Source organism: Erythrolamprus reginae, chromosome 7, assembly GCF_031021105.1.
Source record: "Erythrolamprus reginae isolate rEryReg1 chromosome 7, rEryReg1.hap1, whole genome shotgun sequence".
Taxonomy (NCBI): domain Eukaryota; kingdom Metazoa; phylum Chordata; class Lepidosauria; order Squamata; family Dipsadidae; genus Erythrolamprus; species Erythrolamprus reginae.
Window position 1 is genome coordinate 37,150,204 of NC_091956.1, and position 27,364 is coordinate 37,177,567.

Here is a 27,364-nt window from a genome sequence, read left to right on the forward strand (position 1 = left end):
AGATAAGATGAGCCAATAGACTTTATGAGAAACCCTCCTATTCCTACCACCTATCACAATACTAGACAACACAGTATCAACATTAGATACCTTCAAATTTCTAGGTTCTATCATTTATTTGTTTGCTTGTTTGTTTAATTCGACTTCTATGCCACCCAATCCCAAAGGACTCAGGGCAGCTTACAACAACAAAATAGTCTGGCCCTTACCCATGTAGGGCTTTTATAGGTAAAAACCAACACCTTGAATTCTGCCCGGATACTAATAGGAAGCCAGTGCAGCTCGCAGAGCATCATATCTCAAGACCTAAAATGGTCACTGCAGCCCCAGGTCCCAGCCACCCTTACTTCCTCAACCATTTCTTCCTTGTTAGTAAGAATAACAAATAAAACAGCAATAACAAATAAAACAGCAATTCATCAAGACCATTAACCACATTGCCAGAAATAACAAGTCCTTCAACAAACTCAGATCCAGACCAGATCTTTCTCTCCTCCAACGTATTCGCTCTCGCGAACTACGGGCAGAACTCAGGAGACGCTATGAACTTGGTGAAACAAACCTTTATGTAGATTACCGCACAGAAAGCATCAAACCCAAAACCCATAATTCTCCCCACATCTTCCGGTCTAACTTTCAACCTACCATCTCACAACATCAAACTGACACCTGCCAGACCACCATCCCACAACAACAAATGGACAACCCTACCACCTCAAACCAAGAATAGGAAAGTGTGCCCCTTACTTCCTCTGACCACCCCAAAACCAATCCCCAACATAAGACCAATCTCAAATGTAAACTATTAAATGCTAGAAGTTTAGTCAACAAGATATCTGAATTCCTCCTTCTACTTGACACCTCCAATTTTGATATAGTTTTTATATGTGAAATATGGCTAAATGCTTCCTACCCAGACTCCATTATCACATCAAAAAACTACCATGTTTTCCGCTCAGACCGTGAATCCCGCAGAGGAGGCGGAGTAGCTATATTTTACAAAAAATCGCTGAACCTAAAAATCCTCAAAGTTGCACAGGATTTATTGGTACCTGAAACTATTGTCTGTGATTTATCCCTAAATACCACAATTCGCTTCTTACTCTGCTACAGAGCCCCGGACTACGACATCGAACATGCTAACAAATTATCCACATTACTAACGTGGGCAACCAACTGCCCATACCCCATTATCTTCCTCGGAGATCTCAACCTACCACACATCAACTGGTCCTTAAATGAATGCAGCACAGAAACCATCCATTCTACTATATATAATACCATCACCCATCTGGGACTCGACCAACTAGTAACTAAAAATACCAGACTTGATAACTGTCTGGATCTCATCTTCTGTAACAGCAAAAGTACAATATATGGCTTACAAATAACAGAACCATTTTCCAACAGTGACCACAGCATGATAAACTTCAGTCTCAACTTAAGCCACACTATGAACCACCAAAATAATACAACACCAAAATTCAATTTCAAAAAAGCGAACTACGAACTCATTGAAGTCCACCTCTCAACATTAAACTGGAAAACTCTATTCTCTGAATGCTACACTACTGATGACCTCTACAACACATTCCTACTTGAAATGAAAATTATTATCAGACTTCATGTACCTCTAACATGTACCATAAACAAAAAAAATAACCTCCCCATCTCAATAAGAAAATTACAAACAAGAAAAAAATCTCTCTGGAGGAAAAACAAAAAAGGACAAGTTTCCAACTTCAAAAGCCGATATAAAAGCATTTGCAATCAAATAAAAGCAGAATGCCTTAACTACTACAGCAAACAAGAGGAAAACCTCCTACGCACCAAATCTAATAGAGCTTTCTACAACTTTGTCAACAATAAACTCAAAGACTCTAGACCAATCCCACCTCTCAAAGGACCCAACAACAAAGAATACCATGATGATTCATCCAAAGCCAACCTCTTCAACTCTTTCTTTGGCTCTGTCTTTGTTAACAGCAATGGCTCATCCCCCAATTTCATCAATCGCACCTCAAACTCCCTCAACGACTTAACCCAAGTAGACTGAAGACCAAGTTGAAAAAGCATTACGTGACCTTAAGCCTTCTCTATCAGTCGGACCAGATGGTCTATGTGCATACTTCCTAAAAAAGCTCTCTTCTGCCATAGCTGAACCACTAAGCATAATTTTTGAAAAATCCTTCAGAACCAGCACACTTCCTAAGCTATGGTCGAAAGCAATGGTCATCCCCATCTTCAAAAAAGGAGACCCCTCTCTTGTAGATAACTACAGACCAATTTCACTATGCTGCGTCCCATGCAAAGTTATGGAATTAATTATAAACAAATCAATTACTCTCCATTTAGAAACTAATAATTTGCTCTCTAACAAACAATTTGGTTTCAGAAAAAAAACTATCCTGCAACCTGCAGCTCCTCCACTGCAAAAATATATGAACAACTCATCTAGATCAAGGGAAATCTACAGATGCCATTTATATTGACTTCTGCAAAGCCTTTGATTCAGTGGTCCACGACAAACTACTCCTAAAACTCAAATCCTATGGCATCTCAGGATCCCTCCACAGATGGATTACAGCATTCCTGTCAAACAGACAACTAGTGGTCAAAATAGGAAGCACCATATCCACCCCTGTCCCAGTTAAAAGCGGTGTTCCCCAAGGTAGTGTACTGGGACCAACGCTCTTCATTCTCTACATCAATGACCTTTGCGATTACATCACAAGCAACTGTGTCCTCTTCGCCGATGATGTAAAACTCTTCAACACCACCAATAACACAACTACTCTCCAAAAAGACCTTGACGCTGTTTCTGAGTGGTCTAACACATGGCAACTCCAAATCTCAACTAGCAAATGCTCTGTCCTACACATTGGGAAGAAGAATCTAAACTCCAAATACGAACTTAACAATCAAATTATCACAGATAATCCCCACTCGGTTAAAGACCTTGGTATACTAATAACAAAAGATTTAAGTGCCAAAGCCCACTGCAACAATATAGCCAAGAAGGCTTCAAGAGTTGTAAACCTAATCCTACGTAGCTTCTGCTCTGGCAATCTCACACTACTTACTAGAGCTTACAAAACTTTTGCCAGACCCATCCTCGAATATAGCTCATCTGTTTGGAACCCATATCGCATCTCAGACATTAACACCCTTGAAAATGTCCAAAGATACTTCACCAGAAGAGCCCTTCACTCCTCCACTCGAAACAGAACACCCTATGAGACTAGACTTTCAATCCTGGGCCTAGAAAGTTGAGAACTAAGACGCCTTAAACAAGATCTAAGTATTGCCCACAAGATCATATGCTGCAACGTCCTGCCTGTCGGCGACTACTTCAGCTTCAACCACAACAACACAAGAGCACACAACAGATTTAAACTTAATATTAACCGCTCCAAACTTGACTGTAAAAAATATGACTTCAGTAACCGAGTTGTCGAAGCGTGGAACTCATTACCGGACTCCATAGTGTCATCCCCAAACCCCCAACACTTTACCCTTAGATTATCTACGGTTGACCTATCCAGATTCCTAAGAGGTCAGTAAGGGGCGAGTACAAGTGCACTAGAGTGCCTTCCGTCCCCTGTCCTATTACTCTCCTATATCTCCTATATCTCTTCTTCTATTCTTTCATTGATATATTCTATTCCTATATATATATGTATGTGTATGTATGTATATGTGTATGTGTATGTATGTATGTATGTATGTATGTATGTATATATATATATGTGTGTGTGTATATATATATGTATGTATATATATATATATATATGTATGTGTGTGTATGTATATATATATATAAAAAAACATGTGACACACACACACACACACACACACACACACACACACATATATATATATATATATATATATATTCCTATATTCTATATATTCTATATATTCTATTCCTATATATTCTATTCCTATATATTCTTTTCTATTATTTCTTAGATATATTTTACTATGAGTATCTCCTCTATAACCTTCATCATGTATTTTACTATGCGTATATTGATATATACTCACTAAAACCCTCATTGTGTATTGGACAAAATAAATAAATAAAATAAATAAAATAAATAAATTAGATCCAGGATAGCAGATCCTCTTGTTTTTCCTTCCACTTTTTGGCAGATAAAATTATCAGCTAGAGATAAAAATTTAGTAGACCCATAAGTTTTGCCTGAGAGAGATCGCCAACAAATGTCTGGCTAGTTAAAATCTCCCATAATCACCGTTTCATGTTTATTTGAGACCATAGTCATCTGTTGTAGGAAGAGTTAATCCATATCTTCTGTTTGTCCAGGAGGCCTATAATAAACTCCCACAATGATGTCCTTTCCCCCCCACCTTGTATTCTTACCCAGATGGTTTCTACGGAGCTTCCATTTTCTGAAACTTGAATCTCTGAGGAGGTATATGTTTCCCTAACATACAATGCAGCACCACCTCCCCTTTTGTTAAGTGTGTTTCTTATAAATAAGTTGTAACCTCTAAGCTTTGCATTCCAATCATGTGTCTCATCCCACCAAGTTTCAATGATACCTACGACATCATATTCATTTTCTTTTGTTAGGATCTCCAATTTTTCTTTTTTGTTTCCCATGCTATATGCATTAATATAGAAGCATTTTAGTTTGTGATTTAGCTTGCCTTCTCTGGGTCTCTCCCAAACGTTATGCCTTTGTTCTTCTCTTTTTATTTGGCCAGTATGATTGTTCTCTACATTCAGAGGCTGTGTATGTTGCCTGCCCTTTTACTTCCCTTCCCCTTCTGCTTTAGTTTAAAGCTCTCCTGATGAGTGATGCAAGATGCCTTCCAAAAATATTCTTTCCCATTCTTGTAAGGTGCAACCCATCACTTGCCAAGAGTCCATCATATAAATAACTCACTCCATGGACTAGAAATCCAAATCCCTGTTGGTAGCACCACCAACGTAGCCAGTTGTTCCATCTTGTTCCATCTTCTTCTTCTTCCATAACCATTCACTGGGAGGATAGATGAGAGGACTACCTGTGCTCCCAGTTCCTTCACTTTCCTGCCCAGGTCCTCGAAATCTCTGCAGATAGTTTCTAATAATAATAATAATAATAATAATAATAATAATAATAATAATAATAATAATAATAATAATAATAATAATAAGAATAAGAATAAGAATAAGAATAAGAATAAGAATAAGAATAAGAATAATAATTTATTAGATTTGTATGCCGCCCCTCTCTGAAGACTCGGAGTGGCTCACATCAAAAATAATAACAATGTTACAATGGAAACAAATCTAATATTAAAAACAGCTAAACCCCCCCCATCATTTAAAAACCATACAACACAAACATACCATACATAAAATGTAAACGCCTGGGGGAGGTGTCTCGGTTCCCCCATGCCTGGCGATACAGGTGGGTCTTAAGTAATTTGCGAAAGACAAGGAGGGTGGGACAGTCCTAATCTCTGGGGGGAGTTGATTCCAGAGGGCCAGGGTCACCACAGAGAAGGCTCTTCCTCTGGGGCCCATCAAACAACATTGTTTAGTCAACGGGACTTGGAGAAGGCCAACTCTGTGGGACCTTATCAGCCTCTGGGATTCATGCAGTAGTAGGCGGTTCCGGAGGGATTCTGGTCCAATGCCATGTAAGGCTTTAAAGGTCATTACCAACACTTTGAATTGTGACAGGAAACTGATTGGCAGCCAGTGCAGGCCATGGAGTGTTGTAGAAACGTGGGTGAATCTGGGAAGCCCCACGATAGCTCTCGCAGCCGCATTCTGCACGGTCTGAAGTTTCCGAACACTTTTCAAAGGTTGCCCCATGTAGAGAGCATTGCAGTAATCGAAACTCGAGGTGATGAGGGCATGAGCGACTGTGAGCAATGATTCCCTGTCCAAGTAGGGCTGCAACTGGTGCACCAGGCAAACCTGGGCAAACGCCCTCCTTGCCACAGCCAAAAGATGGTGTTCCAATGTTAGCTGTGGATCGAGGAGGACGCCCAAGTTGCAAACCCTCTCTGAGGGGGTCAATAATCCCCCCCAGGGTAATGGACGGACAGATGGAATTGTCCTTGGGAGGAAAGACCCACAGCCACTCCGTCTTATCAGGGTTGAGCCTGAGCTTGTTGACACCTATCAAGACCCCAACAGCCTCCAGGCACCGGCACATCACTTCGACAGCTTCGTTGACTCGACATGGGGTGCAGATGTATAACTGGGTATCATTGGCATACTGATGATACCTCACCCCATGCCCTTGGATGATCTCACCCAGCGGTTTCATGTAGATATTAAATAGCAGGGGGGAGAGGACCGACCCCTGAGGCACCCCACAAGGGAGAGACCTAGAGGTCGACCTCTGACCCCCCACCAACACTGACTGCGACCGACCAGAGAGGTAGGAGGAGAACCACTGGAGAACAGTGAATCCCACTCCCAACCCCTTCAGCTGGCGTAGAAGGATACCATGGGCAATGGCATCGAAAGCTGCTGAGAGATCAAGAAGCACCAGGACAGAGGACAAACCCCTGTCCCGGGCCCGTCAGAGATCATCCGTCAACATGACCAAAGCAGTTTCCGTGCTGTAGCCAGGCCTGAATCCTGACTGTTGAGGGCCTAGATAATCGGCTTATTCCAAGGACCGCTGGAGTTGGAGTGCCACCACCTTCTCAACAACCTTCCCCATAAAGGGAAGGTTGGAGATTGGATGGTAGTTATTAAGCATGGCTGGATCCAGGGAAGGCTTCTTGAGGAGGGGGTGCACAAGTGCCTCCTTATAAGGAGCCGGAAATGACCCCCTCCCCAAGGAGGTGTTGATAATCTCCTGGACCCAGCTCCGTGTCACCTCTCGGCTGGCCAAAACCAACCAAGAGGGACACAGATCCAGTAAGCAGGTGGCGGAACTCACAGCTCCAATGGCCTTGTCCACTTCATCAGGTGTCACCAAGTCAAACTCCTCCCAGACAGATGGACAAAAACGAGCCCCAGTCACCTCAACTGACTCGTTGTCAGCTGATACTGCTATACAATTGGAGTCGAGGTCCACCCGGATCCGAGCAACTTTATCAGCGAAAAATGAGTTAAATTCCTCAGCACTGCCCTGCAAAGGCTCCCCAACTCCCCCCTGATTTAGAGGGGAGCAGGTCACCCTAAACAGAGCGGCAGGGCGGGATTCCGCTGATGCAATCAAGGCGGCATGGTACGCGCATCTTGCCCTCTTGAAACATAGAAACATAGAAGTCTGACGGCAGAAAAAGACCTCCTGGTCCATCTAGTCTGCCCTTATACTATTTTCTGTATTTTATCTTAGGATGGATATATGTTTATCCCAGGCATGTTTAAATTCAGTTACTGTGGATTTATCTACCACGTCTGCTGGAAGTTTGTTCCAAGGATCTACTACTCTTTCAGTAAAATAATATTTTCTCATGTTGCTTTTGATCTTTCCCCCAACTAACTTCAGATTGTGTCCCCTTGTTCTTGTGTTCACTTTCCTTTTAAAAACACCTCCCTCCTGGACCTTATTTAACCCTTTAATATATTTAAATGTTTCGATCATGTCCACCCTTTTCCTTCTGTCCTCCAGACTATACAGATTGAGTTCATTAAGTCTTTCCTGATACGTTTTATGCTTAAGACCTTCCACCATTCTTGTAGCCCGTCTTTGGACCCGTTCAATTTTGTCAATATCTTTTTGTAGGTGAGGTCTCCAGAACTGAACACAGTATTCCAAATGTGGTCTCACCAGCATTCTATATAGCGGGATCATAATCTCCCTCTTCCTGCTTGTTATACCTCTAGCTATGCAGCCAAGCATCCTACTTGCTTTCCCTACCACCTGACTGCACTGTTCACCCATTTTGAGACTGTCAGAAATCACTACCCCTAAATCCTTTTCTTCTGTAGTATTTGCTAACACAGAACTGCCAATACAATACTCAGATTGAGAATTCCTTTTCCCCAAGTGCATTATTTTACATTTGGAAACATTAAACTGCAGTTTCCATTGCTTTGACCATTTATCTAGTAAAGCTAAATCATTTACCATATTACAGACGCCTCCAGGAATATCAACCCTATTGCACACTTTAGAGTCATCTGCAAATAGGCAAACCTTCCCTACCAAACCTTCCCCTATGTCACTCACAAACATATTAAAAAGAATAGGACCCAGAACAGACCCTTGTGGCACACCACTTGTAACCTGACTCTGCTCAGAATACTCGCCGTTAACAATAACTCTCTGATGTCTACGCTTCAGCCAGCTGCAAATCCATTGAACTATCCAGGGATTAAGTCCAATCTTCACTAATTTATCTATCAGCTCTTTATGTGGAACCGTATCAAAGGCTTTGTTGAAGTCCAGGTAGGCAATATCCACGGCACCACCTTCATCCAACACCTTTGTGACATAATCAAAGAAATCAATGAGATTAGTCTTGAGCGCCACTTTGTAGGTCTTAACAAAAACTCCTACAAGTGTTCGATCGGATTCGGACTTACTCTTCCTCTATCACTTCTCTAGACATCTCTTCTGGCGTTTCAACACCCAGAGCTTATCGTTGAACCATGGAGCTCTACGAGGTCTAGTGCCACAGAGAAGTCGCAATGGCACAATTCAGTCAAGAGCCTCCGCTGCAGCCTTGTTCCAGGCCTCAGCAAGAGACTTCACCGAGCTGTGGACAAGTGAATCTGGTAAAACCCCAAGCACCCTCTGAAAGCCCTCTGGGTCCACCAGGCGTCTGGGGCGGAACCTCCTAATTGGTTCCGCTCCTTGCAGGGGAGGATTGGAGCCAGGAAATCAAGCCGCAGTAGGAAATGGTCTGACCATGACAGAGGAAATGCTTCTAAGCCCCTTAGTCTCAGACCATTACTCAATTGCTCTGAGAGGAATACCATGTTGGGGGGGTGTCTCCCCTCATGAGTCGGACCCTGTACTACTTGAGTCAGGTCCATGGCTGTCATGGTGGCCATGAACTCCTGTGGTAACCCAGAGGAACCGCCGAGTGACGGCAGATTGAAGTGCCCCAGAACGATAAGTCCAGGGAACTTCTCCGCCAACCCGGCCACCTCCTCGATCAGCACAGGCAGGGCTGTTGACACACAGCTGGGAGGCAGGTACGTGAGTAACAAACCCACCTGAACCCCTAAGTCCAACTTCACAAGGAGGGACTCACAACCCACAATCTCAGGGGCAACGAGTCTACGCAGGCAAAGGTTCTCCCTGGCTACAATAGCCACTCTTCCCCCCCTTCCCTGGGGTCGAGGCTGATGCCATACCTGAAACCCGGCTGGGCATATTTCTGAGAGAGGAACTCCTCCCTCTGGGCCCAGCCAGGTTTCAGTCACACTTGCCAGATCGGCCTCCTCATCCAGGATCAAAATCAAAATCCTGTGTTGCAGTGTTGTTTGTCCCTATATGTATCAATAGAAATAGGTAATCATCTGTAGGATGAAAAAGTCTTGGCAGCCTCTCAGATACGTCTTTGATTTGTGCTCCTGGAAGACAGCATACTCTCGTGAAGTTATGTCAGAGCCACTTCTGTTCCTCTCAATAGGGAATTTCCCACAACCACCACTCTCCTTTTCTTCTTCTTCTCTGGGGCAGTTCGTTTCCTCAGTTAAAGAGGTTTCTGAGTGCTAACTGGACTGCTCCTCATGGGTGATCTAGAATGTATAATTCTGCTCCTCTTCATTGTTTTCTTGCACGAGAACCTGGTATTGGTTCTTAAGCTGTATAGGTGCTGACAGCCTCCTACCCCTCCTTCTTGTTTGAAACACATGTTTCCATTCTGTTGCTTCCACTGGTATGCTAGGATTTTCTTTCTCTTCATGAATCAGAAGGGGCTCTTCTGTTTGGGCCTCTGCCTCCCTAATGAGTTTCAAAGTGGACACTCTCTCCTCTTTTCTTCCAACAGCGACACAAGCTTGCATTTGTGGCAGATAAAGTTTGTCTTCTCTTCTGGCAGTACTGTAAACATATTACATTCACTGAAGAAGACCATGGGGTCGCTGTTCTCTTCCATGTTGCTCTTGTGTTCCATGTTTGCCACTTTCTAGGTTTAAAAATTCCCCTTGAAGGTGGTGGGCTGGTGAATTCCTCGGCTTCCCTGGTCACCAAATCCAGTGTTCTTTTGCCTCACACTGAGTTTTTTAGCTTCTTCCCAGCATGCACCAGGAATATGCAAATTACCCATTGAAATTCAGATTCCTGGCATTTTCCTCAGATTGCTCGGATTTTCCTTTGAACACTTTCTACTACAAGAAATCCCTGTGCCTTTACCATGTCTTTCCTAAGTACTTTGTTTTAAACAGTGAGCCCTCAATAAGAAAATTCAATAAGCATCTGTAAATTTTGGATTTCATCCCATGGCTGTAAAGAAGGCCTCATAATTCAAATGATGATGAAGCCACAAGAGAGTTATAAAGATTTTCCACATTGAATTTTGTATTCCACAGATGCCCATTATATAATGGAGTTGCTTTTATTTATACCACTATAAGCATTTTAAAAACACATTTTTATTAGATTAAAATGTCAGAGTTTAGTATAAATATCTTAGTCAGAAGTAGAAAGAATTACTGCTTTGTGATGGCATAGAATATCCTGACAATAAATACTGGTTAATGGAAAAACATTAGATGAAAGTATGGTTTTAAGAATACCTAGCTCTTGATAAGGTTTTATGCTTTTGTCTTCTAATTGTTGCCTACAATCTTTTGGTTTATTGATTTTTTTGTTTAATTTAGGTTTAGTTTACTTTAGTTCTCCTTGGCCAATACCTCAGTGTGACTAATGAAATAATAAAAAAGATATAAAAATTAAAAATACAATTGACTAAAACCTTTAAAAGAAGAGACAAAACATTTATGGAATTCATCCAAAGCACTGAAATTGTAAATTAAATTAAAATATCTGGAGTTAATTTCTAGGCTTTACAAACACACCAAACTCAAAACTATCTCATGTAATATGTTTATGTGCTGCCATTTTATACTGGTATTTCTCCTTCAATCAAACCACTGACTCAAAAGATTGTGTAGACCTCTTCATTCCAGATTCCTAGGGTGACATACAGATTATTCAGGAGCAAAAGACTGTTACCCTCACCTTCCTCACAATTCCTGGAACCTATCAATCAAAAAAAAAAATCCAGTTTGTTAAAAAAAATACTTGAAGATAGGCAAGGTAAAAACTCTGTGGGTGTATGAAAACACACCCAACAAAAGAGGAGGAGGAGTTGCACTGTACTAAATGTATATGGGAATTCTCAGGCATCCGGGCCATTATTTTTATTTATTAGACATTATTGCCCCAAAGGTGATTTTTTTCAAAAGGCGATTTGACTTTTTTTCCCCCTTGAAGGTGTTTTGCTTCTCATCCAAGAAGAATCGAAGAAGCTTTTTGGATGAAAAACAAAACATCTCCAAGAAGAACAAAGTTCAGTTGCGTTTTGAAAAAAACATTTGGGGCTGCACTGTATTATTACACCTATACAATAATACACCATACTAAGGATGAGTATTATAAGAAAAAGAAATGACATTGCCATAGGTGGATATTACAGGCTAACCACCAAGTAAAGGGAATTCTTGGATATGTGCAGGAAACACCACAGTAGTAATGGGGGACTTTAACTACTCTGGCATCAGTTGAGAAGTAAACTGCAGCAAGTGTCAGACGAAACAGGTTCTTAATATGCCTAACTAACAGGTAGAGGAGAGAAGTAGAGGATCAGCTATATTGGTCTTTATTTTTACTAACAGGGATGAAATTATTGAACAAGTACAAGTTGTAGGAAATTTATGGAAAAATATTATGTCATATTCAACTAATACAACATAATGCAGGCATAAGCAATTGAACAAAGTCAAACTAATGTCTTAGATTTTAAGAGAGTTGTCTACAACAAGCTAAGAGAAAAAATAGGAATAGTTCCCTGGATAGAAATTCAAAATGTGAAAAACAATCCAGGATGCTTAGGAAACTGAAAAAAAAAGAGTTAATAAAGGTCTTCCAATAAACAAAGGAAGAAAAACAAGAAACTTCAGGTGAAACTAACATAGTTTGAGCAAAGTGCCAACATCTTGCCATCAAAGGTCTAGTGAGGAGAGATGGGGGTGGGGCAAATGGGCAATAAATCTGTGCGCATTTTATGTGAGAATTTGGAAGGGGGAATGACAGCTGAAGAAAAGCATATTAACATGGAACTGGTTCATGCCAAGCATCTTCAAGGCTGTAGTGTGGGAAGTTATGAGACCAAACATCTCAGCATTCCCAAAACATCTTGATGGCATTGCATTGGTTAAGTTTGGACTGGTTATGGGGGGAGAGATGGCAATGAAGGAAATAGTTTTGTATCGATGCGAGGGAAACTCAGTTTCCACTTGACTTTACTGCAATTAGCATCTCCTATTAAAGGTAACTGTCAGGTCCCTTTTGGAACACTGTTATTCTGATGGGGAGGGAGCCTGAGTGCATCATTTAGTTTATAGCCTGTTTCCTGGTTCCTATTTATCCTATACTTTGATTTATCTTATTGGAAATGTAAGGGCTCTGCAAAGGGACCAGGACTGATCCGTGTATATGAACAAATGAATGGGCCATTTATCATGAGATTTTGAATGTAAAACCTCCTTCCATCAGCAAGGGCATTGAAGATGAAATGTGGCTGGGTCTTTCAGCATGACAATGATCCCAGGCACACCCTCAGGGCAATGAAGGAGTGGCTTCATAAGAAGCATTTCAAGGTCCTGGAGTGACCTAGCCAATCTCCAGATCTCCAACCCTATAGAAATCCTTTGGAGGGAGTTGAAAATCTGTGTTACCCAGCGACAGCCCCAAAACATCACTGCTCTAAAGGAGATTGGCATGGAGGAATGGGCCAACATACCAGCAACAATGTGTGCCAACCTTATGAGGACTTACAGAAAATGTTTGATCTCTGTCATTGCCAACAAAGGATATATAATAAGGTATTGTGATGAACTTTTGTTATTGACCAAATACTTTCCCACCATAATTTGCAAATAAATTATTTCCCAATCAGACAATGTGATTTTCTGGATGTGTTTTCTCATTTTGTCTCTCATGTCAATTATAGACCTTTGTCATCCTTTTAAGTGGGGGAACTTGCACAATTGGTGTTTGACTAAATACTCCCCCCCCCTTTGTATGTATGTATATATGTATGCAGTGAAGGGCTACCAACATTTTTACTACCACACTGTGGGCGTGGATTATGCAGGACGCCCTGCATTTTCTTTCAACATCTTTCAGTACAAATTGGGTGCTCTGGGGTGGAGCTCCATTTTTGCTACCTCACTGCCCAATCTGGGCAGTAACCTACCTTTGTATGTTTGCATGTATGTAAGTATGTATGTATGTATGTATGTATGTATGTATGTATGTATGTATGTAAGCTCCTCCCATATTTGGGTATGCCAAGGTGATTTGACAGAAAAAACATATAACACTTCCCTGGTACAAAGCTGAAAGGATGAGATCCTCTGTGTTATGTATTATGTATGAGTTTCATGCTTGCACTGTCTTGTAAAAACATCTCTATAGTCAGGTTGCAATTAACTGACCAGCATGTCACCTTTTGATGACCAAAAGGGGCAGGTACTCTACAGACTATATAAAGAACTGCAGAGTAGATGCTCCTCCCTTTTCCCCTTTTTTGGCCCTGCTGACCCTTCTTTCCACCTCCTTCTACCCCCTGTGTGCTCCATTGTCCTCGGCTGAGGACACATGTGTGAGATGAAATCCAAAGCCATCCTCACACATGAGACCATCCAGAAGTTATTAATATGGTCTGGAAGATTGTACTTTTCATCTTTATGAAGGAGTAATTATTCATTACTAACAAATGGGGGTCTGAGCCACGTGTTGATTTCTTGCCATGCTAAATCCACTGCAAATTAAGCCAGCTGAACTCTGCTAATAATATTAATAGTAACCAAAATACCCAACATTATGTACCTATGTAAAATAGGGATATGTAAATAGTTTATGTAAATGTATGTTTAAACCAACTCATCTACGTGCTGGCCCACGGATTGGCCGAATCGCGGGCAGGAAAATCCAAACAGCTGTCAAAGACGTGCCTACAGTAAGAAAGCCCTTTAAATAGAGATACCCAAGCCATGCACCTTGTCTTTTGCCACAAACTTCAATTGTGCTCTAGTTACTTGTTACTTTGTTACATGGGCCGATTCCTAATAAAGAAGAATTAAGCAACCACATGTCCCTCCAGTTATTCAGATTGAACATTGGCGATGAAAGAAACTCAAACCAACAGCAAGAAAGAAGTCATGGAAGCATCCTCAGTAGCCCAGGCGCCAGAATTCTTCAACCCAGAAAAAACCACCTGGGACACATACATGGAGAAGTTTGAAAACTTCCTGGAAGCGTCCGACCACGAGGATGCCAGCGACAATATGAAGCGGGCAATCTTCCTAAATCAGTGCAGCCTCTTCATCTACACTCTCTCCAAAATGCTCACGAATCCAGATCTGGTGAGATCGATATCAAGGGCCACCTTAAAGCCAAGCTGGAAGCCCATTTCAAACTGACTAAACCGTCAAGAGTCACAGGCAAAATTCAAGTGCTCTAGGCAAGCAGAGGGGGAAACAATCAACCAATTTGCCACCTGGCTCAGATAATTGCTCGCAAAGTGCAATTACAAGAACCCAGATCCCCGACTTCTGGAAAGGGTGAACATCAGAATTGCAAAATGAAGCACTCCAAAGCAAATTGATCACTGAAGAGGATCACCACACCACAAGATGTCCTCAAACAAGCACAAGTGGTAGAGATTTCTCAACAAGGAGCTCAAAGGAAGCCCCATGTCCATGAACTTCATGAAAGCCGAGAATAAAGGGACAATGGAACCAGCTGATCCTGAGGAAGAACTCACCAACCAGATGGAACAGACCTGCCTGCAGATAAATCTGGCAACCCCAGAGACCATGCAAGCGTGACCCAGTGCCAAGGCTGCAGTGGTCCCCATCCAAGAGCAAGACGGCCCTTCAGAGATCCATCTGCCACCGGTGCAAGAAGCGAGACCACATTGCCGTCGCCTGCCGAGCCATTCTCCAAGACGACTTCACACTGCAACCCAGGTATCAACGTCCCTCCGGAAGCGGCAACTACAGATCCAATCACCCTGTGACCAACCCCTCGAGACACTACCCACAAAAAAGCAAGGGAAATGGATTAGAACCAAACAGAGGTAACTGTTACCCTGCAGTATATTACACCGGGCCAGATTCAAACAGCAAAATTTCAGTTGCCCTTGCACTGAACGGCCACCCTTGTAAAATGGAACTGGACACAGGTTCAAAATATACCATTATACCCTGGCACAAGCTAAAACTGTACATGCCTAACCTAGCCAGGCAAAACCTCAAACCTGTATCAATGACTGTGTGGGACTTTCAAGGGAATGAAATTCCAATTTGGGGGCAGATAACTGTACCTGTAACATTTAAGAGTGTGGGGTTCAAATTACCTGTAATTGTCGTAGATGGGGCTAGACATATATTGCTGGGGAGATAATGGATTGAACCATTAGAAATTGAAGTTACAGGCATCCATAAGATTCAAATCTACCAACACACGAACTTCATTAAAGAGTTTCCTGATGTTTTCGCACAGGGGTTGGGAACATACAAGGGACCCCCAATCTCCTTCCCTTTAGCGATCACTCCATTGTGCCTCAAAACCCACAGAGTTCCTCTACCGCTCCTACCCAAATTAGACGCCCAGTTGGACAAATTCATTTCACAAGGGATTCTAGTCCCAAGAGATTATGCTCCGTGGGAGACCCCGATAGTGATCCCACTTAAACCCGACAGGTCAGTAAAGGTGTGTGCAGATTACAAATCAACACTGAACAAAGCCCTCCAATGCAATGCATATCCGATTCCATTAGTTCAGCTCTTGCTACACTCCTTAGGGGACAGCTTTTTTTTTTGCCAAATTGGACCTGACCCAAGCGTACCAGCAATTACCCATAGATGAAACCACTTGTCTGTCCTTGCCCAGATAATTGTAACCCATAGGGGAGCCTTTAAATGTATGAGGCTGCAATTTGGCATGAGTGTGGCCCCTGGAATTTTTCAAAGCCTCATGGAAAGGCTACTAAGTGGCCTTCCAGGCATTGTCCCCTATTTCGATGACATTTTAATATCAGGGGAGTCACAAAGGCAATTAAACCAAAGAATAAGGGCTGTGCTTAAAGTTTTTCAGGAAAAAGGGCTCCGCTGAAAAGCCAATAAATGTTCTTGGGGAGTCCCGAGCATTGAATTCCTGGGGTTTAAAATAGATGGAGCTGGAATTCACCCGATGGAAGAGAAAGTGAGGGCCATTAAGGAAGCCCAAAAACACAGAACAAAACCAAATTGCAAGCATTTGATGTCACGGAGACGTCCTTCCTGGCCAGCTGAAACGTGGACTCCAGGAAGGACGTCTTCGTGACGTCAAAGCTCCGCCCCGGAAATTCCCTATTGGGATTCCTCACCTCCGTTTGAGCCTCCTGACCGTCCGACAGCTCCACGGCTCTTCTGCAAAGGTGACAGCCAGGCGGCGGCGCTTCTCAGTGTTCTCCCGAACCTGAATGCCAAAGCCGAACTTTTGTCGAACTTCCAGGTTCAGCAAAAGAAGAGGTTCAGCGTTTAGGAGAACACCGAGAAGCCCCCCGGCTGTTTTGGAATGTGACAGATGGGCGGGGTGCTTCTCGGCGGCCTCCCAAACCCGAACTTTTGCCGAACGTCCGGGTTCGGCATTCGCGGCGGCGGGTTCGTAAGGCAAAAAAAGTTCGTAAGAAGAGGCAAAAAAATTCCAAACCCTGGGTTTGTATCTCAAAAAGTTCACAAGACAAGGGGTTCGTATCATGAGGTACTACTGTACATCAATATGGAAGGAAGGAATTAAATATATGAAGAGGCAAAGCCATCGTGATCTCCGGAACATTTACAATTTATTTAAAATGACTAAAATTACTTAGCTTTCTTTAGTCCACTACTAACTTCGTCAGAGTATTAAAATCCCAATTGAAGATATAGTTGATCTTAGAGTAGAGCTATGATACTTATCACTACTTTCTCCCCCTTGTTGTTATAAGTACATCTCAAGTAATGCCTCATAGCCCTACTCTACTTCCCGGGGAGACAAAAGTGGAAGAAGCAACAGTAATTCTATCTGTTAGTATGACTAAGCTAGCAACAAAAAAGCTAATTACAGGAGGGTAAGAAGGGTGTGGGCCTATGATGTGGGCAATGAGCAAATTGAGCAGCATTATATAAGATCGACTATATCTTCAATGGGGATTTTAATACTCTGACAAAATTAGTAATTTTAGTAGTTTTAAATAAATTTTAAACATTCTGGAGATTGAGATGGCTGTTGCCTCTTCATTTATAAATATACCTGGAACTCGCATTTTAGGACAATTCTGTATGTATGTATGTATGTATGTATGTATGTATGTATGTATGTTTGTATGTACGTACATACGTACGTACGTACGTACGTATGCACGTACATATAAATCACCAACTACAAAACTTTACACTGCATTTACCACCATTGCATTTATAAAAAAAAGAAAAATACTTTTATTAACAATGCTTGTCTAGGGTCCACAGTGGGATACTACACATCATCCCCATCAATGGTTTTCATCATTATCTTCTGGAAGGAAGCTTTGTAGTATCCTAAGCAGAACAACCAGATTCTGTAATAGCTTTGTATCATATAGTGTCAACCTTGTTAACTCTTGTTCTGGTCTACGGCTAATTGGAATAAAGGCTTGCTAAATGCAGAGATCTGTAAAAAACAAAACATCATCTTTATTTCTATTACAAACTGCATCATCTCAGTATGCAGTCTCTCTTATCTCAGTCTTTAGTGGTTAAGGCATCATAAACATCCTCAAAGCATTACACCATTCATTTTAAAATTAATGGCGAGGCAGCATTAGCCCAGGATAATAAAAATTGCAATTAAAAACATAAAGCTTACTTTCAGAGTCATGGAAAGACACCTCCATATTGCTTAATAGCAGATTGAAAACTCCACCCTTCTTCTCCGATGACACCCGGACGTGATAAATTAATTACTTAATTAATTAACCCATTCCTCTCCTAATATTTCTTCCCTGACACTTGCTCTCTTCGCCTTTGCAAGCGTCTGAAAGATGGATTTACCCATCTGATATCTGTCTCTCCTTCACTTGAGTCTGAACTCATAGGAACGTCCTGTGGTTGGTCTCCTACGTCTTCCTCTGTCTGTAAATCAGGGCCTGCCACTAATTCATAAACACTTTCCGAATCAGAATCTGCAAAATCCCCAAACTGAACAACTCTCTCAAGACTCTTTTTTCCACTATGGGATCTCCAATCTGTATACATATAGATTATATAGCATATGTATATGTGCATGTATGTGTATGAGTATATAAATGTCTTTTCTTTTGAGAGCGGGCATCATAATTTCATTTTTTAATGCGTACCAGTGTGTTCACAGAAAAAAGTGACAATCAAGGTTATCTCATCTCATCTCTTGTCTTGTCTTACCCTAGCCTATTCTACCCTGCTCTACCCTACCCTATCTTACTTTTCCTTATCATCTTATCTTAATCTTATTTTTCCTGATAACTGCTATGCATCAAGAAAGAATCCAGGGCATTAAAACAAAAAGTGTGTGCACACATGTATGCAACCATTCCCTTCCACCTTCCTGAAAGGGATCAACTTCCTGATCTCTCAGCCTCACATTACTGCTTCCCCAGCACCTCCCCAATATTGCTGCCTGCGACTGCACCTTCCCAGTGCCTCCATCCCAATGCTGAGGCCACACCATTTGCCACCACAAACCCCCCCAGCATCTCCCCGATCCCATTGCCTGCCTCCAGAGCATACCTTAGCATTAGCCAGGCAACCAATGGGCAAGAAGACAGGGTGGAAAGGGATAAATACAAAACACTTTAAGAGAGGGAGAAAAGGGATACATGTACATGAACCAGGGGTGAGTTCCTCCCGGTTTAAACCAGTTCGCTTAAACCAGTAGCAACCCACTAATGATGTCGCAATGATGTCACCGAACCGGATTGGTCGATTTATTATTTATTTATTTATTATTTGGATTTGTATGCCGCCCCTCTCCGAAGACTCGGGGCGGCTCACAGCAAGTGAAACAAATCATAAATAATGCAATTAATTAAAATATTTAGAAATTTAAAAAAACCCATAAACTAACAGACACACACACAAGCATACCATGTATAAATTAAACATGCCCAGGGGAAGATGTTTCAATTCCCCCATGCCTGATGGCAAAGGTGGGTTTTAAGGAGTTTACGGAAGGCAAGGAGAGTAGGGGCAGTTCTAATCTCCAGGGGGAGTTGGTTCCAGAGAGCCGGTGCCGCCATAGAGAAGGCTCTTCCCCTGGGGCCCGCCAACCGACATTGTTTAGTTGACAGGACCCGGAGAAGGCCCACTCTGTGGGACCTAATCAGTCGCCAGGATTCGTGCGGCAGGAGGCAGTCTTGGAGATATTCTGGTCCAATGCCATGAAGGGCTTTAAAGGTCATAACCAACACTTTGAATTGTGACCGGAAATTGATCGGCAGCCAATGCAGACTGCGGAGTGATGGTGAAACATGGGCATACCTAGGTAAGCCCATGACTGCTCTCGCAGCTGCATTTTGCACGATCTGAAGTTTCCGAACACTTTTCAAAGGTAGCCCCATGTAGAGAGCATTACAGTAGTCGAACCTCGAGGTGATGAGGGCATGAGTGACTGTGAGCAATGAGTCCCGGTCAAGATAGGGCCGCAACTGGTGCACCAGGCGAACCTGGGCAAACGCCCCCCTCGCCATAGCTGAGAGATGGTTTTCTAATGTGAGCTGTGGATCGAGGAGGATGCCCAAGTTGCGGACCCTCTCTGAGGGGCTCAATAATTCCCCCCCCAGGATAATGGACGGACAGGTGGGATTGTCCTTGGGAGGCAAAACCCACAGCCACTCCGTCTTATCCGGGTTGAGTTTGAGTCTGACACCCATCCAGGCCCCAACAGCCTCCAGGCACCGGCACATCACTTCCACTGCTTCGTTGACTGGGCATGCGGTGGAGATGTAAAGCTGGGTATCATCAGCATATTGATGATACCTCACCCCATGTCCTTGGATGATCGCTCCCAGCGGTTTCATGTAGATGTTGAATAGTAGGGGGGAGAGGACCGACCCCTGAGGCACCCCACAAGGGAGAGACCTCGGAGCCGACCTCTGACCCCCCACTAACACCAACTGTGACCGGCCAGAGAGGTAGGAGGAGAACCACTGAAGAACAGTGCCTCCCACCCCCAACCCCTCCAGCCGGTGCAGAAGGATACCATGGTCGATGGTATCGAAAGCCGCTGAGAGGTCGAGGAGCACCAGGACAGAGGATAAACCCCTGTCCCGGGACCGCCAGAGATCATCCATGATCCATGGGCGTTGCCATCCTTTTTTTGAAATTTTTTATTTCTTTTCTTTTGAACATGTATAGAAGCCGAGTTTCTGGCACTGTGCATGTGGTTGCCATCTTGTTTTTTGGCTTTCTTTTTCATTTTATTTTTTAAATTATATTTATTTTTTCTTCTGAGCATGTGCAGAAGCTGAGTTTCGGACACTGTACATAGTCAGCATATTGTTTTTGCCTTTCCTTTTATTTATTTATTTATTAAATTAAAAATTATTTTTCTTCTGAGCATGTGCGGAAGCTGAGTTTCCAGCACTGTGCATGTGGTCGTCACCTTGTTTTTGGCGCTTTTTAAAAAGTAATTTTTAAATTTTTTATTTTTTATTTTATTTTTCTTCTGAACATGTGCAGAGGCTGAGTTTCCAGCACTGTGCATGGGGTCACCACCTTGAATAAGCGAACTGGCAGCAAGGTAAGTTAGAACTCACCCCTGCATGGGTCCCCTCAACTTTTCAGTCCCAAAAAGTGGCTGAAAAATGTCCTTCTCCTGTTTTGCATGCACCACTTACTGTCATTGCCTCTTTCCCATTTTTATTTGGTTTTCTCTCCCACCTGAAAGCAAAAGGAAGTGAGGGGGGAAAGGGGGAAAGAAGAATCCAGGAGTGGAAAGGAAAGGGATTGGGAAGAATGAGAATGAGGATGGCTCGTTCCTGGCTCAGGGAAAGCTTGGAGTCCAGAATCCAGACCATGCCTTTCCCCTTCTCTCTTGCAGTGCTTTTACTTCCAAAGCGCGCACACACACACACTCACACTCCAGTCTCTTTCCCTAAAAATTGAGCTCTTGGTCTGAAGCAATTGGTATAAGCAAGATATAAAGGAAACAAAGTTTCCTTTAAACAAAATACTTGTAAGGAAAACAAGTACTGTCAATGTCTGGTTAAAATGGGTAGTGCTTCCATTTAAAGAAGAAAAGCATAGCTCAGACTATTGCTATGATTTTTGCTCCTATACTCTGTTGTTTAGGTATACATTTTGTTAATATAGAAATTTTACATAGAGCCTATTAAACAATGGAACTAGCTTGCCTGCCTGCCTGCAATCATGTGTATCTATTAGGCGTAAATCTCACTGAAAGAGATTAGACTTACTGTCAAGTAAATATGCATAGGCTTTACAATAGTTGAGAGATAGGGTATTGATTAGTATCAGGTTATTATAGAGAGAAATGAAAACTTCTGTAACAACTGATACTTTGTGCCCAGACCAGGTAAGTGTGTGAGAGAGAGAAAGGAGAGAAGAGAAGAGGAAGAGACAAAGAAAGAGAGAAAGATGAAGGAAGGAATGGAGAGAGAAGGGGAAAGAGAGAGAAGAGGAAAGAAGCTCCACAAACCCTGGCATTAGATGTGGCTTCAGGAGACACTTTGAAACAGCACAGCAATTTAGGGCTGGAGGACATCCATTGTCTGGATTTTTTTTGGTGCCTCTAACAGAGAGGAAAATTTCCAGAAGGGGGGAGTTTGCTTGCACAAGGCTGCCATGTAGTCGAAGACAGAAATAGTCCTTGACTTATGACCACAATTGAGCCCAGAATTATGGTTGCTAAGCAAGAGCATTGTTAAGTGAATTTCACCACATTTTACTCAATTCATGACATATCCTGGCTCTAATGGTCATGTGCAAGCTAGGGAGATACATCTGAAGGCATGTGTAATGTTCTAATGTACAGAGGTTAAATGTATGGCCGAAAGTGAATTCTGAGTATGTTTTTTCAAATGCAGTAGGTGAGGTTGAATGTGTATAAATTTTAGAAGAGGAATGTGTTTATGTACATACACATACAGTGTATACAGTAGATAATGTATAATTTTGTGTGCCCGTGTAATATGTATGAACACATATGGCATATGTACATAGGATTAAATAGTATTTCTGTATGTTCGGTAGTAATAAAGAGATAGGGAAATTGTATCTTGATGAGGCCTTTGAGGTGAGGAGAGGCCAGGCACCTTAACACTAACCCTTGATGTGAATGACGTCAAGTTGGCTATGCCCACCCAGTCACATGATCACCAGGTTACCCCCAACAATCACATGACCGCAAAGCCACTCCCACCCAGTCACATGACCACCAAACTATTGTCACACAGTCGCATGATCATCAAGCCATACCCACAAAATTAAACCATGTTCCTGCAACCTCTCTTGGTATGTTCTAGTTTCTAGTACCCTTATCATCTTGGTTGCTCTCTTCTGCACTGTCTCTAAAGTTTCAATGTCTTTTTTGTAGGGTGATGACCAAAAAAAAGCTTTTAAAAAAGCTTTATCTTTAAAAAGCTCTCCTCAACCCTGGCTGAACCCCTAATCATAATTTTCAAAATATCTTCTACAACTAGCTCCCTACCTAAACTCTGGTCTCTAGCCACAGTCTTCCCTATCTTCACAAAAGGTGATCCAAGCAACGTTGAAAACTACAGACCAATCTCCCTTACTTGTGTCACTTGCAAAGTCATGGAATCCATCACAAACCAATCCATTACACTTCATCTTGAAACTAATAATCTACTTTCCAACAAACAATTTGGTTTCAGGAAAAAATTATCCTGCAACCTACAACTCCGGTTCCGGTGGGGCAGCTAGGAGGAGGGGAGAAACAGCTGCTCCCTGAGACAACGGGTGAAACATCTCGGATATAGGCAATAAATCATGTCAGCGAGCTTACTCCTTAGCAAATTTGGCTGGGTGAGTTGTTTCTGTTTTGAAGCTCCCTGCCTGACGTCTTCCCTTGCAATTAGAGAGCTGCCTGGACTGCAAAAGATCTGGAGGCAGTCAGCTGTGCTGTGGAAAATGGCAGCCGCTGTTTAGGACTTGCTGACTCATTGACCCATGCTGCTTTAAGATTTAAGATTGATTGCTGCTGCTTTAAGATTGATTGAGCAGTGGGAGATCAAATGAATAAGAAGCCCCAGGTTTAGTGGATTTAATGGAAGGGACATTGCCGATGGTATTCAAGGCCCCCCGGGTGGACCTAGACACTGGAGTGCTGGTTGGTGGGAGCACTCAGTGTTGGAAGGTCTGCCGGATGATGGGCCCATGAGAGAGACTGGGCCTGGCCGTGGCGGTGGAAGAGACGGTCGCGAGAGAGGAGAGAAAGCCGAGGGCGATGTCAAGGTTGCACCGAGACCATGTGGGGTCGCCCAGGAGCATTCAAAGGCATTTTGAGGGCAATTGGAGGGTGATTGGAGGTGTTGGGAGCGTTTGGGAGCATTTGGAGGCCGTGCCATGCCGCTGGGCGAGTGGGAGTTGGAGGTGTCGCCCGAAAGCAGTGGTGTTACTGGGATCTAATTGGAGGCCAACCAGCAAAGAACGGAGGTGCTACGAGAACCAGGATAGAAAGAAAGACCTGGGAGTGCCGACCGGTGGCAGTGGCCGGCACCAAAGAGCCTGGAGGACAGGACAATTAACAATTGGCATACCCAGGACTCGGACATCTCTCCCCCCCCAAACATCTCTCCCCCCCCCCCAACTTTTTAGGAGGCATTGAATTAATTTTAGATCCTAAGCAACTCTTGACTTTACCATTGAGAACTTGGTACCATTTTTGCTACTTTGCTGCTGACCTTATTTAATCTAATGAACTGATGTATTGTATATGTATTGTCAGAAAGGCCATGAGTGGTGGTTGAAATATAGAGAAAGATCTAGAAACCTGCCTTAGAGACTCTGGAGGACAGAATTTATATACCTAGGATTTTGCAACTCCCTTTTGAATTGTGCCAAATCGAACATTGAACATTTGGAGTCCACCTTGAGAAATGGTGCTATTTTCGACTGCTGACAAATCAACTTTAATTTATTTCCTATTTCCTCAACTTTTAATTTTTATTATTAATTTTAGATTTTTTAATATTAATATTAGTAGTAATTAATTAATTTTTAATTTTTAAATTATTGATAATTGGGGTTGGTTTAATTATATGTATGGAATGAGTGAATGGTATGAATGGGTGGGGGGGTGGGATTATGGTATGGATGGGGTAAATGGGAATGATATGAATGATTTAAATAGCCAACCTGACGAGAGAGAGGCATGAGGGGAGGAGGCACCGATCTCTGGGGTGGCAGAGGGTCGGAATATTCCAGTGCTGCTGGAGAGAGGCAGTTATGGCGGGAGCCACAGAACTAGCCATTCCAGGGGAACAAGAGATTGTTGCTTAATAACGATCTCTTGATCCGGCTCTGTGAGCTCAACTCAGGGTACTAGTGATGAGTGTAACTCTGGCTCTGGGTTCAGGCTGCTGCTGCTCAATGCCAGGTCGGTGGTAAATAAAGCTCTCCTCATCCGGGATTTGATCTCGGATGAGGAGGCTGACCTGGCAAGTGTGACTGAAACCTGGGTGGGCCCGGAGGGAGGAGTTTCTCTCTCTGAAATTTGCCCAGCCAGGTGTCAGATATGGCACCAGCCTCGACCTCAGGGACGGGGGGGGAGGAGTGACTATTATAGCCAGGGAGAGCCTTTGCCTACGTAGACTCATTGCTCCAGAGATTGCGGGTTGTGAGTCCCTCCTGGTGAAGTTAGACTTAGGGGTTCAGGTGGGCTTGTTGCTCACGTACCTGCCTCCCAGCTGCTTGTCAACAACCCTGCCTGTGCTGCTCGAGGAGGTGGCCGGGTTGGCGGTGGGATTCCCCAGACTCATTGTCTTGGGGGATTTTAACCTACCATCATTCGGCGAAACCTCTGGATTAGCACAGGAGTTCATGGTCACCATGACAGCCATGGACCTGACTCAAGTAGTACAGGGTCCGACTCATGAGGGGGGGGGCATGCATCCGACATGGTATTCCTCGCTGAGCAATTGAGTAATGGTCTGACATTAAGGAGCTTAGAAGTGTTGCCTTTGTCATGGTCAGACCATTTTCTACTGCAGCTTGACTTCCTGGCTCCAATCCTTCCCAAAGGGAGGCGGAACTGACTAGGTGGTCCCATCCCAGATGCCTGATGGACCCAGAGGGCTTTCAGAGGGCGCTTGGGGTTATTCCAGATGCACTCATCCACAGTTCGGCAGAGTCTCTTGCTGAGGCCTGGAACAAGGCTGCAACGGAGGCTCTGACCAGATTGCGCCGTTGCGACTTCTCCACGGCACTAGACCCTGTAGAGCTCCATGGTTCAATGAGGAGCTCCGGGAGTTGAAATGCCAAAAGAGACATTTGTCTAGAGCAGCAATGGAGGAAGAGTAAGTCTGAATCCGATCGGACATTTGTAAGAGCTTTTATTAAGACTTACAAAGTGGCGCTCAAGGCGGCAAGATCCGCATACCTCAAGGTCACTCCCTTGTGGGGTGCCTCAGGGGTCGGTCCACTCCCCCCTGCTGTTCAATATCTACATGAAACCGCTGGGTGAGATTATCCAAGTGCATGGGGTGAGGTATCATCAATATGCAGATGATACCCAGTTATACATCTCCACCCCAAGTCCAGTCAACGAAGCAGTGGAAGTGATGTGCCGGTGCCTGGAGGCTGTTGGGGTATGGATGGGTGCCAACAGACTCAAACTCAACCCGGATAAGACGGAGTGGCTGTGGGTTTTGCCTCCCAAGGACAATTCCATCTGTCCATCCATTACCCTGGGGGGCAATCACTAATCCCCTCAGAGAGGGTCTGCAACTTGGGGGTCCTCCTCAATCCACAGCTCACATTAGAGAACCATCTTTCAGCTGTGGCGAGGGGGACGTTTGCCCAGGTTTTCCTGGTGCACCAGTTGCGGCCCTATCTGGACCAGGACTCAGTGCTCAGTCACTCATGCCCTTATCACATTCGACTACTGTAATGCTCTCTACATGGGGCTACCTTTGAAAAGTGTTCGGAAACTTCAGATTGTACAGAATTCAGCTGCGAGAGCAATCATGGGTTTCCCCAGATATGCCCATGTCACACCAACACTCCGCAGTCTGCATTGGTTGCCGATAAATTTCCGGTCACAATTCAAATTGTTGGTTATGACCTATAAAACCCTTCATGGCATCGGACCAGAATATCTCCAGGACTGCCTTCTGCCGCATGAATCCCAGCGACCGATTAGGTCCCACAGAGTTGGCCTTCTCCAGGTCCCGTCAGCTAAACAATGTCATTTGGTGGGTCCCGGGGAAGAGCCTTCTCTGTGGTGGCCCTGACTCTCTGGAACCAGCTCCCCCCAGAGATTAGAACTGCCCCCACCCTCCTTGCCTTCCGTAAAACCTCCTTAAAACCCACCTTTGCCGCCAGGCATGGGGGAATTGAGATATCTCCCCCGGGCCTATACAATTTATGTATGGTATGTTTGTATGTATATCTGATTAATAATGGGGTTTTTAAAATGTTTTTAAATTATTAAATTTGTTATGAATTGTTCTTTTTTTAAAAAAAATTCTTTATTGAGTTTTCACATATAGTTCAAATCACACATTATTCTATTTTACAGATTATAAACCATCTCTATTAAAATTCTTATAATAGATTTTTACCTGTTACATTCCATTATATACATTATATTTCATACTTTTATATTCTAATATTTGTTATATTCAATAACTGGTAAATAAAACTTTTTACAAGGTAGCTGTAGATTGTTTCCATTGTACTGTTGCTTCTTATTATATTGTTTCTATATTCTCTTTTGAACCCATTCATGCCATTTTTGCCATGTTCGTTTTGATTCCGTGATTTTGTTTCCCTTGATTGAGTTAGTGAGTTCGTCCATCTCCACGCATGTATATATCTTATCTATAATTGATTCTTCTGTTGGGGTCTGGTCATTTTTCCAGAGTTGTGCTATTGCAATTCTCGGTGCGGTGTTTATGTGTGTTGTAAGAAGCATTGTTTGTTTTGAGTATTGTTTTCTCCAAACTCCTAATA